At 42.8% G+C, this 16946-nt stretch overlaps 1 long non-coding RNA gene across 2 annotated transcripts in view; it reads left to right on the top strand.

Annotated features, from left to right (window-relative positions):
- LOC106508363 (uncharacterized) overlaps positions 1 to 12048 on the top strand; it is a 169298-nt gene extending 157250 nt beyond the window's left edge. For both annotated transcript variants that reach the window (XR_014844649.1, XR_014844648.1), the window contains 2 exons: positions 86 to 501; positions 11870 to 12048. This is a non-coding gene — a long non-coding RNA (uncharacterized LOC106508363). The remainder of the gene's footprint in view (positions 1 to 85; positions 502 to 11869) is intronic.
- Positions 12049 to 16946: the final 4898 nt, after the last annotated feature.

The raw sequence follows: 16946 nt of genomic DNA, 5'->3' as shown, positions 1-16946 counted from the left end.
CAACTCTACAAAACGGTTGAACTTCCCTGCATGCGCTGCATTCAGATATTTTCTTCTCTGTTTCATTCTGTTTCATGTTTTTAAGAATTTGAGTTCTGGCAAGTTGAGCAAGCTGCTGGAGACATGTCACAGGGAAGTTTGGGACATAAGACCTCAGGCACAAGCCACCTGGGAGCAAGGACCTCCCCCCCCCACCTCCACCACAAAAGTGAAGCCACCTTCCTTTCTCTCCATGGCCTCAGTCTCCTCATCTGGTCATGGTCCTCATTCTAATGGTCTTTCTGGGCCATGGGGTGCAGAGGACGGTCCCCCATGTGGCCACAGGCTTGGACTGGCCCAGAGGTTGGGACTGGCAGGCTAAGTAGATCTGGAGACGACAGGATGCTCCCCTGCTGCAAGGAGTCCATACCTTTCCTGGAGATGCTTGTTTGCCTGGCTGTGCTTGGGACAGGAAGACACTGAGACAAATGGAAGAGTGTTTCCTTCTGGTCTACAAAGCAGGTAGGGCGAGGCTTGGAACAACTGTCCAAATTCAGAACTTGCTTCAGAAAGGGGAAAATTTTGAGGGAGACGTGAATACTGGACTTAATGATGCTGGGGAAAATTTTATAATGAGTGGAAAATTTAGCTCTTGACTAGACCATGGAAGTAGAACATAAAACTGTACTGACCACTCTGAAGCAAGAGTACTGAATTTCACTTTCAAATCCAAGATGGCGGTTAGAGCTAATGGTTAGGGTGGGAGAAGGATTTACTCCAAGGAGCTCACCCCTTTGGGTCAGGAAGCACGATGAATATGAATTTCAGGGAATAACATTGCAGAGAAACGAAATGTCTTTCAAACAATCATAATGCATATGCAAATGACATTAAAACTAAATCGCCACTGTATTTGATGTTGCTATCCACTGAGTGCTGTTGATACAAAACATTTCTCCACTCAGTTTAAGTGAATGGGGGCAGGGAACAGGCTTTCTCTATTAGATGTGTCTTTGTGCTCGTTCGAAATGTTTTGAGTACTTTGACCTTTACAAAAAAGGAAAAGCTGCCAGTAAATGCCTTTGTGTTCCTACTAATTTTGATCCTGCTAATTTCTGCCTTGTACAAAGAAATAAGAGATTTAAAAAAAAAAAAGCTTGTTATGAGCCACTAAATTGATTTGATGCCTCATTAAAGGGTAGCAAACTGCATCTTGAAAAATAATTAGGCAATTTTATATTCATCTATGTAAGAATTGATGAGAAGTATAAATAAAATTAGAGGCAGTGAAAATGACAGAATTAGATGCAATAAATATTTGGGAAGTGGAATCAACACCTCCTTAGGATTATTTGAGGGGAACAGAGTGCGAGAAGTTTGCCAGGTTGGATAACCTCATTCATTGGCTAGGAAGCACTGGCGGAAGAGCTGTTTTGATGGGGAATAAATTCTGCTTTGGAAATACTGAGTGTGTAATGCCCAGAGGCATCTAGACAGAGTTTGTCTGGTAAGGAGTTAGCATGTGAGTTGGAGATAAAGAGAGGCATTTGGGCTGGAGGTATTGATTCATTAGCATGCAGGTGCAATGGACTTGACTACCTAGGGGGCCAGTGGGGAAGGTGGGCCAAGAGTGGAACTCAAAGGATTACCTGAAGGAAAGGCGGAGGGAGAGGAGGGGGAGAGGAGATGGAGAGACCCCAGAGAGGTAGAGAGTAAAAGACAAGGGCCTTTGACTAATACCTTTTAGTTACTGTGCATTGCCAATCACATCAAGGTGCAAAAGAGTGTGGCTGGAAGATGACTGGCTGCATGGTTTGCTGAAGGGTTCTGGAGCAAGAGCAAGAAGTAGTCCCAAGATAACCTTCACCCCTTCACCTCAGGTGATAGGTTTCTTCCTCTATGAAACAAGCGTGTTGGGCTAAATGATATGTGTGGTGTTTAATTCGGAAGATACGAAAACCCGTTCCTTCATCCAACAAGTATTTATTGAGTTTTGAAGATGCTCAGATACTGCTTTAGTCACAGGGACATAATGATGAAGCAGAAAGATTATAAAAGCCAACATTATAGTGAGGGAAACAGACCATAAACAGGTAAATTATTTAAATTACAGTGTATTTTCAGATACTGAGAAGGACTAAGAAGAAAAATGAAATGGGCAAGGGAAAGATAGAAATATTGGGCCAGACTTCTCTAAGTAGCTGATAGAGCTGAACAAAGTGTGGATGCCTAAAAGCAAAGGGCTTGCGGAATAGCATCCCTGGAAAGGAGGACAGCAAGTGCAAAGGTCTTGGAATGACTTGGCACGTCTAAGAACCAGTAGGAAGGGGCAGTTTAAGTGAAGCCAGTGCTGGGAGCGTAGATGCAAAACCAGACCAGCTTGGGCCTTTGTTGGTCATGGTTAAGAATTTTGGATTTCTTTTGTAATTTGGAAAGCTAGTGCAAGGTTTTGCACAGGTGAATGGCTTGATCTGATTTATGTTTTAAAAATTTTTGTTTTAAGGTAGAGGTAATATAGTATAATGTTAATTCTGCTGGGATCAGTCTCTCAGCCTTTTCGCATGTTCTTAGTCAAAGGCAATTCCCATTTGGGAAATCAAGTGGGATGTTTTACTCATAAAGCAGCCAAACATTCAAGTCAGCCAAGGGATCCCTTTTATCAGCAGTCTGTCACTGAGCAAATGTTTTTCATAAAGAAGCTCCCAGAAATCTTATCACCTTGGATCCTCAGGTTGGAGAAGCCTGTACTGTAACCCTCAACTTCCTAGAGTTTTTTAGAGGTCAGCTTGTCCCAGCTAGAGGATCATAGCTGGCTTTGGCATGCCCACCCTGGGGCCTTGGTCTCCACCGCTGCCTGTCAGTCACTGAACTTTGACTGAGTAATCCACAGGTTGCACAATCCCAGACTTGCTCAATACAAAATACTGCATCATCTGACTTTAGTATTTGCCTTTCACTTTATCAGATGATCCAATCAATCCCTTTAGCTGGCCTCAAACTTACAATTCACCCTTCTGGTCCTGCCTCTTCCTCCTGAAGCTGAGCCAGATGTCTACTGAGACAGTAGACATGGCTAGAAATGTTGTCTATCTTGATTGGGAGAGTGGGTGCATAGACACAGGTATATATGCTTTTCAATACTCATCAGAATATACACTTAGATACATCAATTTTAGAACACTTGAATTTGGCAGTTCCTGTTGTGGCACAGTGGAAATGAATCCAACTAGTATCCATGAGGATAGGGGTTTTATCCCTGGCCTCGCTCAGTGCATCAGGATTCTGGTGTTGCTGTGAGCTGTGGTGTGGCACAGACACAGCTTGGATCCAGCATTGCTGGGGCTATGGTATAGGCTGGTGGCTGTAGCTCCGATTTGACCCCTAGCCTGGGAACTCCCATATGCCACGAGTGTGGCCTTAAAAACCAAACAGAACAAAACAACTTGAATTTGGAAAATAATATTATGCTAGATGCTCTTCAAATTGAAAAAAATTTGCCCTCAAGAAACTTACAACCTTGAGTTCCCTTGTGGTTAAGGATCTGACTTTGTCACTGAAATGGTGTTTGGGTCACCGCTGTGGTGGGGGTTTGATCCCTGGGGTCAGAAAGTTCCACATGCCACAGATGCAGCCAAAAAAAGAAAAGGAAGAAAAATAGAAAACTTGCAATCTAAAGAAAGTATAATAGCAAACAAGTTAGCAGATAACATCCAAGTGCCAAGTGAGTCGTCCCAAAATAAATGGCATAGGAATTGTATTGTAAAAAACAAACAAACGAACACGCAAACAAACAAAAACTGCACAGAGAAGAGTACTTGATTTAAGCCTTAGTCATTTAATAGACCGAAGAAACAGAGAAGAGAAGGTTTATTCTATGCAAGGGAAATAGTGTGAGCAAAAGTGCAGGTGTGGGTGTGAAAAGAAATTGGGAAGACAATGAGTAGACCAGCCTGGATTTATTCTGAGAAACAGTGAAAAATAATATTGAGAGGGACCCGATTTATGAGGGCTCTTCATTGCCAAGAGAAGAAGTTTAGAAAGTATTATACAGGCAGCAAAGAGCTATGGAAAGTGATCGAGTAGGAAAAGGATGTAATCTGTGCTTTTTAAAGGAAATCTGCCCTGCCCCCAACATTCCACTGCAGTCATTGGTTTATGTGACTCACAGATTGAGGCATACAGGGCTTTCAATATATTCTTCCTAACAAGGTCTTATGGGACACGGGTCAAAGAAAAATGTCCCAGCTCTGGGTAATCAGATTTTCATGTAGCCATGGCCCTGTTTTCATTCCAGACCTTTTTCTATCTTTATTCTGAGTCTATTCCAGCTATATCTTCATATTTTCTTCTTGACTTGACTTTTCCATCCATCCTGAAAATGTGTGGGTGAGCTCCCACTGTGGCTCTGCGGTAACAAATCCCACTAGCATCCATGAGGATGCAGATTCGATCCCTGACTTTGCTTAGTGGGTTAAGGATCTGGCATTGCCATGAGCTGCGATGTAGGTTGCAGACCCAACTCGGATCCTGCATTGCTGTGGCTGTGGCATAGGCCAGCAGCTGCAGCTCCGACTCGACCCCTAGCTGGGAACTTCCATATGCTGCAGGTGTGGCCCTAAAAAGAAGACAGATGTGTGGGGACTTGCGTCAGGTGTGCTTCAGGCTCATGTGCTATTCTTTTTTTTTTTTTTTTAATCTTTTTTTTTTTTTTTTTTCGTCTTTTGTTGTTGTTGTTGTTGCTATCTCTTGGGCCGCTCCCGCGGCATATGGAGGTTCCCAGGCTAGGGGTTGAATTGGAGCTGTAGCCACCGGCCTACGCCAGAGCCACAGCAACTCGGGATCCGAGCCGCGTCTGCAACCTACACCACAGCTCACGGCAACGCCGGATTGTTAACCCACTGAGCAAGGGCAGGGACCGAACCCGCAACCTCATGGTTCCTAGTCGGATTCGTTAACCACTGCGCCACGATGGGAACTCCCTCATGTGCTATTCTAACTGCCTGTTTGTTACTAAGGCATTCCTGGTGACAGAGAAGGAAGCAACCCCCTGAGTTCTTATTTTCCTTAACTCTCTTGCTGCCTTGAAACTGTTGACCTCTCTCTCTCTCTCTCTCTCTCTCTCTTTTTTTCTCCAGGATTCTCTTCTTTCTTGGTTCCATTACAGGCATGACACTGGTTCTCCTCTTTTCTCTCAGTGGCCCTCTCTGTCTCTCATTAGTTTTTCTAACATGCCAGCATCCTCAAAGGAAACCATTCCTCAAGTCTCTGCCATCATCCTTCTCTTCTTCTGCACTTTCTACCAGGCCATCTTCTCCATGCTAATGTCTTTGACTGTCTTCTCTGTGCAAGAGGCTCTGGACATGGCTCTTCAAACAACTGATGTTTGTTTTAGCTCAGATGCCCATCTAGCAATTCAGTCTCAACACGTCTGGACACAAACCCGTCACTCTCTTTAGATTGCTTTCCTGGTGACTTCCTGGTTCTTGTGAATAGTATCATTGGGGAACTGTATATCTACCAACTTTTTTTTTTTACTAAAAAGGTACTCCTGAAAGCTTTGAAATAGCCTGTAAATCCCTCCTCTCTACATGTCTTGCCAGTATTTGAACTTTTCCAGCCAGTTAGTTTCTTGTATCTCTCACATGTTATTTCTATCTATCTCTTTTACCTATTTTCCTTATTACCCACTAGATCATGTTCTCCTTCTCTCTTAAATGGACCATTTTAAATTCCATGAAGAAGCTCACTTGAATCCATCCTACATACTAATACAAAAACATTCTTCTTATGACATTGTATTGGTCCTCTACTCAAAATCATTCCGTGATTCTCACCCATTTGAATAAATAAAGCTAAATGCCCTCGGCACACTGAGTCCAACCTACCTCTCCAAGCCTAACTCAACACTCTCTTTCCAAAACTCTGTGATCAGTCCAAACTCAACTGCTTGCTGTTCCCTTACTATTTCCCACACTCTCTTTCCCCCTTGCTTTTGCTTATATTGCCCCCCATGATTAAATACTCTGATTGAAACCAAAGTTCTAGCTCAAATTCATGTCGTACCAGCTCCAAAAGGAGGGCAATGAGCCTTTGCAAGAAACTGAGCGAGTCTACATGTACTTTGTCTGCACTAAAGAGCCTAGTGCAGTGCTTAGTGCATATTCAGTTTTCAACCAGTGAAGGTAGAAATGTTATCTGAATGTAAATATACCTTCTTTCACATCTCCAACACACTGCCAGCACTTCTTTACTAGAACATTTTTTTCTGACCTTTACAAAATTATTTTCAAGTTAGTGAATATATTTTCATCATAAAAAGGAAACCAAACAATTGGTAAAATCTAAAGGTTTCCTCACCATTTCCAATCTACTTCTCCAACAAGGGGATTACCATCAACCACATCATGTGTATCTTTCCAGATCTGTTTCTGGGCCTTGGTGACCCTCTACAAACAAACAGTTACATTTGTAAATGACGAATCAACATATACTCTGTGATAAGAATGCTGAATCCTAAAATTAAAAACCAATGTACACATGGATATAAAATATTCATATCAGTACCATTCTTTTTAAATTTTTTTTATCTTTTATTTATGTATATATTTTTTTCTACTGTACAGCATTGTGACCCAGTTACACTTACATGTATCCACTCTTTTTTCTCACATTACATGTTCCATCATAATGGACTAGACAGAGTTCCCAGGGCTACACAGCAGGATCCCATTGCTAATCACTATGAAGAATGGTATGGAATATCATTCTTTTTTTTTTTTTTTTTTTGTCTTTTTGCTATTTCTTGGGCCGCTCCCTTGGCATATGGAGGTTCCCAGGCTAGGGGTCTAATCGGAGCTGTAGCCACCGGCCTACGCCACAGTCACAGCAACACGGGATCCGAGCCGCATCTGCAACCTACACCACAGCTCACGGCAACACCGGATCGTTAACCCACTGAGCAAGGGCAGGGACCGAACCCGCAACCTCATGGTTCCTAGTCAGATTCGTTAACTACTGCGCCACGATGGGAACTCCTGGAGTATCATTCTTTAATCATTTGAAGTATCCAGGTGTACCCAATAATAATGTTACTTTTATTGGACATTTACTCTGCCAGCCATTCTTCTAAATAATTGAGAGAAGAGACTTCTTACAATCATGAGGTAGCTGCGGTTTTTATTCTCTTGACAGAGAGGAGGGATTGTAGCCCCATCAAGGTTTGGTAACTGATGCTTCCAGCTCACGAATGAAAGAACTGAAATTCTGAGCTGGGCAATCTGGCTCTGGAGTCTGTACCCTGAAACATTCCCCTATACTTGTGCCTGATTCCATCTGCTGAGGCAGGAAACTGTTAACTGTGTATATTCCTGTAAGAGAATTCAGGGATCAGGATTATATCCTCATGGCTTCTCCTCCAGCATCATGGTGGTGCTCCATCCTGGGGCTCAAACCTCCCTAACTGCTCACACACTTTGGATAACTCCTTGGCACTAGTGCACGTTATGCTACTCAGCTGACTAGATACAGAAGAAGAGGAGGTCAAAATGAACAGCAACTTGTTTCTACTCACCCTTTCCACCTGTGTAATCTCCGTAAGAGCGAGGACTACACCCCTCTTACCCGCCACCATATCCCCCTGCCTGACACGTGGAAATCAAGCCACAAATATATTGAGATGCATAGAATTATACACAGTGGGCCAGGGAGCTCCTGAGTCAATGTGTTCATTCTCCATTCCAAAAACTGAGGGCTAGTTGTGAAAGCCATGGACAGAAGAAAGGCCCGAAGAGAAAGACCTAAACGAGCTTTCCATTTTTCTTATTTTTCAAAAGTGCTGGCATCAGATAGAAGGATAGAACCAAGTGTATGTAATGAAAGCACAGTCCCTGCTCCAGCTCCCTCATCCATCTCTTATTTTCCCAGGGAAATCATTTGGAGTTTTTTCTATTTTTAGTTCTTCCAGTGGTTAGCTCCATATCTTTAAATAATATGTTTTGTTACTTCTTAATTAATCAACTTTAGACATTATCTTTACCTTCCCCCTGAGAAATATGAGGATTTATTAACATACTCTTTAAAATATGAATATATGGTAGGCCTGGGATAGTGAGAGGTAAGCCTGCTTCTTGTCTAAGGATTTGCTGGAGCTCCCTGTAGGTGGTTCTATTAAGGCAATTGCCACACATCTGAAATAATCAGTTTTCATGTTAGTTCCCTCACCAGAAGCGGAGCAACTTGAGGACAATAGTCATATCGCTAGTTCGTGTCCCCCCAGACCTACCAGTGCCTTCTGGGTAGCAGACAGGCTCCTTACATCTACTTATTGACTGAATCAATGGATGGATGACTCATTAATAAAGTTACTGAATGAATCAATGAATCAATGACTGTTGATAAAGTTACTGAAACCTGATGATTCACGAAGGGATGATCTCAATGACTGATCATCCAAGAAGCCAGTCAACAACTGGTTTCAAGGTTGACCGACCAAATCTTCCTGCCACCCAAACAGCCAAAACTCAATACAGCCAAACATTGTCTCCACTGACCATGGATAGACCGCATCCATTTTCCAGTGAGGAGATGTGTTCTTATGGTTCCTTGAGTAATAAGATGCTTCAATATATGTTATCATTACAATCATGCTGCCATTCACAAAAAGAGGGACGTCACCAGGAAGGCGAACTTAGGAAAGATTAGGTTTGTTTTGAAACACGTGAGACTGAATTGCTAGATGGGCATCTGAACCGAAACAAACATCTGTCATTTGAAGATCCATGTTCAGAGTCTCCTGAACAGAGAAGACAGTCAAAGATGTAGGCGTGGAGAAGATGGCCTGGTAGAAAGTGCAGAAGAAGAGAAGGATGATGGCAGAGACTTGAGGAATGGTTTCCTTTGAGGATGTTGGAGTAGCAGAAACTAGTTAGAGGCAGAGAGGGTCACCAGGAGGAGAACCTTGGCCTTTAATGGAGCCAAGGAAGAGGAGAATTCTTAGAAAAAAGAGGTCAACTATTGATGGATGTAGTTTCGAGTCATATAGAGTCATAGTTGGTACATTTTTAAGTGATTGTTTAAATTAACTGATCTTTTCAAACAGGAGTTGGAGATTTATTCCACTTTAACAAGTATTTCAAATGATTAATTTTAGTCAACCCCAACTGTATTACATTCCATAGTCTAGAATGGGAGCCCAAAAATTATATACCCAGGATCACTATTAGCCATTTTTGAAAGGGCTTTAAGCTCCTCTGCAAACTTGATCTTTCTCCTTTATTTCCTGTCTTAGTAAATGGCACCTTCATTGCCCAAGTTCTCCACACCAAAGCTGTTTTCCTGACCTGTCTCTTGTCCCCTCTGTGTACTCTGTGACCAGGGTCTGTTAGTTCGGTTTTCTTAGTATTCCTTGCATGTCTTCTCCCACCAACCCCTCCATAACTCCCACATGTCAGGCAAGATCTCATCATCTTTTTTCAAGGCCTTTGCAACAGCCTGATGCTCTGGTCTCCCCCTCCATACACGGCAGTCCCTCTGCCACATGATACCAGAGCGGGCTTTGAAAATATAAATCTCATGAGGATTAGTACATACCCAGGTTACTGGATCCTCAAGAGCTCCCTGAGCCTGGAATTCCTCCCACTTCCTTTCTCCCAACCTCTTCTCGGGGCGGGCTGTCTAGAGCTTAGCATTTGTTTGACTATTCCCCCTGAATTGTCCAGAACAATCCCACTTTTAACTTACTGTCTCTGCAGGTTTACCGATAACTCTCTTTGGGTCATTCTTACAACTTTCCCATTCCAAGAGTTTGCTGGGGCTGCTGTCACAAAACTCCAGAGACTGGAATTGCTCAAACAACAGAAATTCATGTTCCTACAGTTCTGGAGGTTTGCAGTCCAAGATCCAGGTGTTGGCAGGTTTGGTTTTTCCCGAGGCCTCTCTCCTTGACAGGCGGTGGCCTCCTGTGCCCCCTCGAGGTCTTCTCTTTGTGGGTTTGCATCCTCACTGTGTCCTAATCTCCTCTTCTGATAGGAACACTGGTCAGGTGAGGTTAAGGCCCAGACTAAGGACCTCATTTTAACTCAGTTACCTCTTTAAAGACCTTCTCTGCAAATGCAGTCATAGTCTGTGGTACTAGGAGTTAGGAATTCAATGTATGAACTTTGGGGGGCAGGGACACGATTCACCCAGATTGAATTGTGGGGGGATTCAATGTTCTGGGGGGACACCCAGATTGGGTTGGTAAAGGTACTCTGCTTTTTTTTTTTTTTTTTTTTTTTTTTTTTTTTTGCTTTTTAGGGCTGCCCCTGTGGCATATGGAAGTTCCCAGGCTAGGGATCAAATTGAAACTGCAGCTTCCAGCCAATACCACAGGCACAGCAATGCCACATCTGAGCCATGTCTGCAACCTACACCACAACTCATGGCAACGCCAGATCCTTAACCCACTGAGAAGGGCCAGGGATTGAACCCACGTCCTCATGGATACTAGTTGGGTTCATTACCTCTGAGCCATAATGGGAATTCCCAAGTTACTCTACTCCAACTGGGTCTTCTGCAGGACTCTGTCATAGCTCCTAAAACTCCATGAAGGAGGATGAGGAGGACACAGTGCTGAAATCAGGGAGGGCTACAGCATTGCAGCTTTCTGGCCATTCCTGATATAACTCAATAGCCAGGGGACCTGGAGGGCAGGATTGAGGGAGAGCATTGATTGATCAGAGATAGGTAATTGCAGAGTGGATATTCAGGATCTAGCTCTAGTCCCAGGTGGTAGACGGAGCGTTAGGCAAGGAAAGGGAGGCACTAATGCAAGGAGGGCATTAAAATGGAAAATAATATGGGAAAAAGAATGTATGTACATGTCTGACTGGGTCACTCTGCTGGACAGCAGAAATTGGCACAACATTGTAAACCAGCTCTACTTTGATAAAAATTAATTTTTTTAAAAGTCTGCAAATAATAATAATAAATGCAGAGGCTCCCTGCACCCAGGCCTACTTCTGGGTCACCGGGTACACAGACTATCCACAGCGAGACTCAGCTTCAGGCTTCACCCTTCAATGGAACTGATGCTCCTAATCTATTCTACGTGCCTCCAGTTAGTTGATTTTGGAACAGAGAGTAAATCTCAGGAGTTCCTGTTATGGCTCAACAGTAACAAACCCGACTATTATCCATGAGGACGTGGGTTTGATCCCTGGCCTTGCTCAGTGGGTTAAGGATCTGGCATTGCCCTGAACTGCGGTGCAGCTCCGATTGGCGTTGCTATGGCTGTGGCATAGGCTGGCAGCCGCTGCTCCTATTCCACCCCTAGCCTGGGAACATCCATATGCTGTGTGTGCAGCCCTAAAAGACAAAAAAAAAAAAAAAAGTAGGAGTTCCCGTCGTGGCGCAGTGGTTAACAAATCCGACTAGGAACCATAAGGTTGCCGGTTCGGTCCCTGCCCTTGCTCAGTGGGTTAAGGATCCGGCGTTGCCGTGAGCTGTGGTGTAGGTCGCAGACGCGGCTGGAAGTGAGAATCCGCATAGCCAGAGGTTGCTCCTAATTCTAGAAAATTCAAGTCTGTCGAGTCACATGAGAGTTATAAATTGTTAACTTTGTTACCATAGAAAGTAATCATTTTCATTCCATTGAAATATATTAATATATAATAATTCCATCAAGGCTAAACTCTTGCTTCCAAGATTCACTAAAAGCAAAAACAGGTCAGTCAAGTTTTGCTCAGAGAAATTAGAATGATTATTGTATTCTTCATAAATTCTGACTTTTTCAATGATGTGATTAGGTGTTTTACGATTTGCCTTTGACTCTTTAAAGACACTATGTAAGTCAGTGGGTTTTATGTGACTTTGTCAATCAAATGTAACCTAAATTTCTTTTTCTTTCAATCAGGTGTCTAATTGGTTTCTGAAAGAAGAGGATATGGCCTCGGTAAACTCAAAGATCAGCATCAAAAAGTTGACTCATCTCACCTACGCATTATGGAAAGGAAAATACAAAACTGGAATTGATCTTTTTTTGTATATGCACCAAAAATTCATTAATGTAAAATAAAGTACATTTTCTATCAACTTTTTTTTTCTTTCGAAAGTGCTAAACTTTTTATTTATTCATTTTATTTTATTTTCTTAATTTTTTTTTTTTTGGCCACACTTGCAGCATGTGGATGTTCCTGGGCCAGAGATCGAACCCACACCAGTACAGTGACCCAAGCCACAACAGTGACAACGCTGTTCCTTAACCCACTAGGCTACAGGGAACTCCTACACATTTTCATTTTATATGATACATCTGTACAACTGACACGCTTCTCATTCCTTTATCTCCATATGATACAATATTGTATTTCTTTGTATTTAGTTTTTCAAATTTAAAAGAACTAAACCCTCTATTGTCACTGCAATGCACTGATTATTTTAAGTATTAAACTGTTTACTCCTAATTTGGCTACCTTAGGTAGCAAAAGTCTGTTTGGACGTCTTTACTCATAACCAGGGCGTTGGATAAGAGGGGAGACAGTTGGCATCCAGAAATATGTTTTGCCTTCAGTGATCCAACTGATTTTGATACAGGGTTTTGATATCACACTGGATTAAAAAAATCACAATATCAGGTTTCTCTTTGAGAAGATGGGGGTAGGGAAGCTGGCTATCTTAAGATGACTAGGAATTCTTATTGGGAGAGACAACTTGTAATGATTGGCAAGGGGAGAAGAGGAAGAAATTTTATAATAGAATGAGAAGTATTCTTTCTTCCAAATCTCTTATTAAATACATCTTGTTTTAAACGACAAATATTGAAACACATACTTTAAAAAAAGACCATCTGTTTAAATGGTCAATTTCATTGTTAATTTCTCTGGCTTTTTGAATTATTTTAAAATACAGAAATTTAAGTAGTTTATCTTCTTCCTTTGTGTCTCCTACATGCTCAAACTAGTACCTCCCATGAGTTCAACCACTGTGAGTGAAGTTTAACAATATAAGAAAGTTCATCAAAGCCTGTTGACAGTTAATCATAGTACAGAGTATTTTTACCTAATTTTTGTCCTTATTTTGTATTTGTTAATAGATATACCCTCTTTCTTATAGGCCCACTAGGCATTGTCCTAGATCATAGAAATGCATGCCTTCTTGAGTTAGTCCGAAATACCACCACGTTAATCCCAGTATCAAAAAATTTGGCTGATAGAATAAGCAAGCCACTGTTGCATTGACAATACTGAAGAACCACCGTGAATAAATATGAAGTGTCTTTGTGATCTAGAACTTCAACCAATAAATATGAAGAGTTTTTGTGTCCTAACTTCCATTTTTCTGAAGCCTCCTATTTATCTGAATTTTGTTTTTTACTAGAAAGTTTGAATAGCTAGGATTCCCCTTTCCCCTTTGCATTGGTTTCCTATGGCTGTTATAATAAGTCACCAAAAACTTAGTGGCTTAAAGCAAACAAACAATGGGGTTCCCTGTGGCCCAGTGGGTTAAGGATCAGGCATCATCATTACTGCAGCTCTGGTCACTGTTGTGGCATGTTTCAACCCCTGGACTGGGAACTTCCACATGCCACAAGCATGGCAAACAAACAAATGAACAAAAATTTAGTGGCTTAAGCCAACACAATTTATTCTTCTATAATTCCATATGTCAGAAGTCCAACATTGGGTCTTATGGGGCAAAAATCGAGTGTTAGCAGGATTGGTTTTTCCTGAAAGCCCTAGGGGAGAATTTTCCTGCTTTTTCCTCCTTCCAAATGCTGTCTGCACTCCTCCTGCCCTTTCCTCACAGCTCTCCAACCTCTCGCTTCCACCTGCAAATATCCCTGTAATGAATCTGATCCCTCTGCCACTTCCCGTAAGGGCCCATTAGGCCCACTCAAGTAATCCACGTTCATCTCTCTGTCTCAAGATCCTTATGTTTTTATTTATTTATTTTATTATTTATTTATTGTCTTTTTAGGGCCGCACCCACAGCATGTGGAGGTTCCAAGGCTAGGGGTCGAATGGGAGCTGCAGCTGCCGGCCTCACCACAGCCATAGCATCACCAGATCCGAGCTGCATCTGTGACCTACACTACAGCTCATGGCAATGCTGGATCTTTAACCCACGGAGCGAGGCCAGGGATCAAACCTGCGTCCTCGTGGATACTAGTTGGGCTCCTTGCTACAGAGCCACAATGGGAATTTCTGTACATTAAATTTTTAGAATTAGGTATTATAACAAACAATATAATTTGTATTTGTTTTAAAATCACCCAATATATCTAATGGCCATTGTCTCTTTTGACTCTCTCAGTGGATAAGGCTTATCAAGAGGCAAAACCCAAATTCCTGCTTCAGAAGCTCTGGGGACCTTATCCTTCCTTCACCTGTGCCCTGGCATCTGGGCTGTTGTTCTGTGTTTTATTCAACCCATGTGGGCTCCAGTTCCATATCACAGAAACCATTTAAACATTCTTTACCTGGCATATGGAAGTTCCAGGGGTTGAATCTGAGCTGTCGTAGCTTGCGGCTACAGCAACGCCGGGTCCTTTAACCCACTGCACCGGGGCCAGGGATCAAACCCACACTTGTACGGGGACACAAGCTGCTGCAGTCGGGTTCTTAATCCACTGCACCACAGCAGGAACTCCCTCCTTATCTTTCGAACGAATTTCTTTTATGTTTATTTAGTCAGAGTTTCTGTTGTTTCACAAAAAAACTTTCATTTAATATGGGATTCCTTTCTTTTACCATAATGATTTTTTTTAAAATGGTTGACTGTAGTCTAGGGGTCTCCTCATTACTATGTATCAGCAGTTGAATATAAAAAAATAGATATCAGTAAGAGGAAGAGAATTTACTCATCCAAGCTCTTAACCCCAGGTACCGTTAGAACCTGTACAATAGTAAATGGTTGCTTAACGACACCTGCGAGAGACACATTGCCTTTTCATCTTCCAGGAAGGATTTATGTTTTGTTTAGGTATTGAGTTTATTTTTTAATTGATATTATCACATACAGACTTGACTATTAAATATCAGGATAGTTAATCCACCGGAATGCTTTAAGCTTTCACCCTAAGATAAATGGAAATGTATTAAACAGTTGTTGTATTTGCCATAAGTTGATTTTCCTATTTCAAAGAGCCTGAGTAGTACAGCAAACTTTGAAAAAACACATTCAAGGGACCATGACCACAGTGTTTGTGTTTAGTTCCCTCCATGGGTCATATTTTACCCACGGCACTTACTGAATGCCTGCCATGTGCAAGCCCCTGGATGAGGTGCTGGGTACAAAGATGAATACGGCTCCTGGCTCCTCACACAATGTCTGGCAGTGGCAGGAGAGCCTCGCAGGATGCTTGTTGAATTAATGAAATAATCCCCGCCTCTAAGGAACTCTACCCTGTGGGAAAGAGGGGCACCCAGTTGTGACGTGTCATGCTGTGTCAGTGCCCCAAAGGGCATTTGAGCGAGACTGGGTGTGCAGAGGAACCGCTGGCATGTTTCAGATGCCTTCGGGAGTCCTTATCGTGGTGTGGAGGTCACACCGTCCTGTCCAACAACACCTCCTGGCTCTGAGAATTGTTATTTGGGCCTCTCTTTCCAGGCCCTCCCAGTTGAGCTCGTGACACTGTGCTTGAACTGCTATTAATAGGCCGAGGCAACTCCCCAGCAGACTGCCTCTGAACATCAAACAGCCAGAATCCCCAACAATGACTTCTTGGCGCAAAGCCAATCCTCAAGCATCAAAGCCGTATATTCCTTGCAAATCAGCTCCACGTGATGATAAATAATGGCATCGGGATTCCAAACCAATCATCCCCTGGTGAAAGGCATATTCCTCAAGGGCACTCTGGCTTTATTTAAAAAACAGTAATATCGCTGGTCCTAGCTCTGAACTGTCAACAACGGATACAACAAGCTAGTGAGAGCTATAACCAGAAAAGGGTGTAAAACTTGTGTCCCCCTCGTTGCACCCACCTGGAAAAGTTCAAGAAGACGTGCGTTTGGGCACGTTTTTAAAAGCTTCTGGCTTGAGCCCCCACCAGGAAAATGCTGGAATCCCATCTTAGTTTGGAACTGTATGATGGAGTAGATGCGTGGGATTTAAAAATCAGATCTCAGCACTGGTGTTAGCTGGTGACCTTACGCAAATCATTCTCTAAGCCTCCAGATCTGGAAAATGAGGGATCTTAGGACTCACTTTAAGGTTCTTTTATGGAGGCAGTAGTGTATCAAGAGCCCAATAAATGGTAGCTCTTCATGTTACTTAGAATTCCTATGCCAAGCATTACCCGCGGCATTTATAAGCAGGATTTTTGTCCTCATGTCAAGTCTTTGAGGTAGGTGTTTTATCCCCAGTAGTGGATGAGTAAATGGAGACTCAGAGGAATTACCCAACACCCCAGGTAGTGAGAGAGCCCGGATTCAGACTCAGGCTGGCTGACTGCTGTGGCCAGGCTCTTACCCACGCTGTGATCTAAACCATTAACTAACTGGAAAAAGCACTAGCTTTGAAGGGTCTGGACACTGGTATTTAAGTCAGATCAGGGATTATGAGTTGTGTAAATTTAATGAGGCACTTAATCTCTCGGAGCCTGTTCTGTTTTGAGTTAACGTATGTGGCTGGTTATTCTCCGGTTTTCCCCCAGCCGTATGCACCCTCCTCCCCTGCCTTCTCTGTACCCCGAGGATTTGCTTTCTCCTCCTAACTGCATTGCCAAGACCCTCTTGCCATCTGGCTTCGGGTTCAGTAGATCAGAAAACGGGAAGAAAGAAGGAGCAAGATAATTCTGCCTTCTCTCATTGCTTCCCTGTGACATCTTTGGCATCAGCTGGGTGACCTCGTTTCCTCGACCCTTAACTTCTCGTGAGGCTCTGGTAACACTGTCCCCATCTTTTAGCCCTTAGGTTCTAGGGGCAGTAATGGTTTTCTGCTCTTGCTAATCTCTGGCTGTCTCAGCTTCCCCTTGTTTGCGCTACAACCTC

This window comes from Sus scrofa, chromosome 4 (genome assembly GCF_054392235.1).
Source record: "Sus scrofa isolate SSC_HxYL_T2T_F1_AM1 chromosome 4, Sscrofa_HxYL_maternal_Yorkshire_Landrace_v2.0, whole genome shotgun sequence".
Classification (NCBI taxonomy): Eukaryota; Metazoa; Chordata; class Mammalia; order Artiodactyla; family Suidae; genus Sus; species Sus scrofa.
This window is presented reverse-complemented; position numbering and strand designations above follow the sequence as displayed.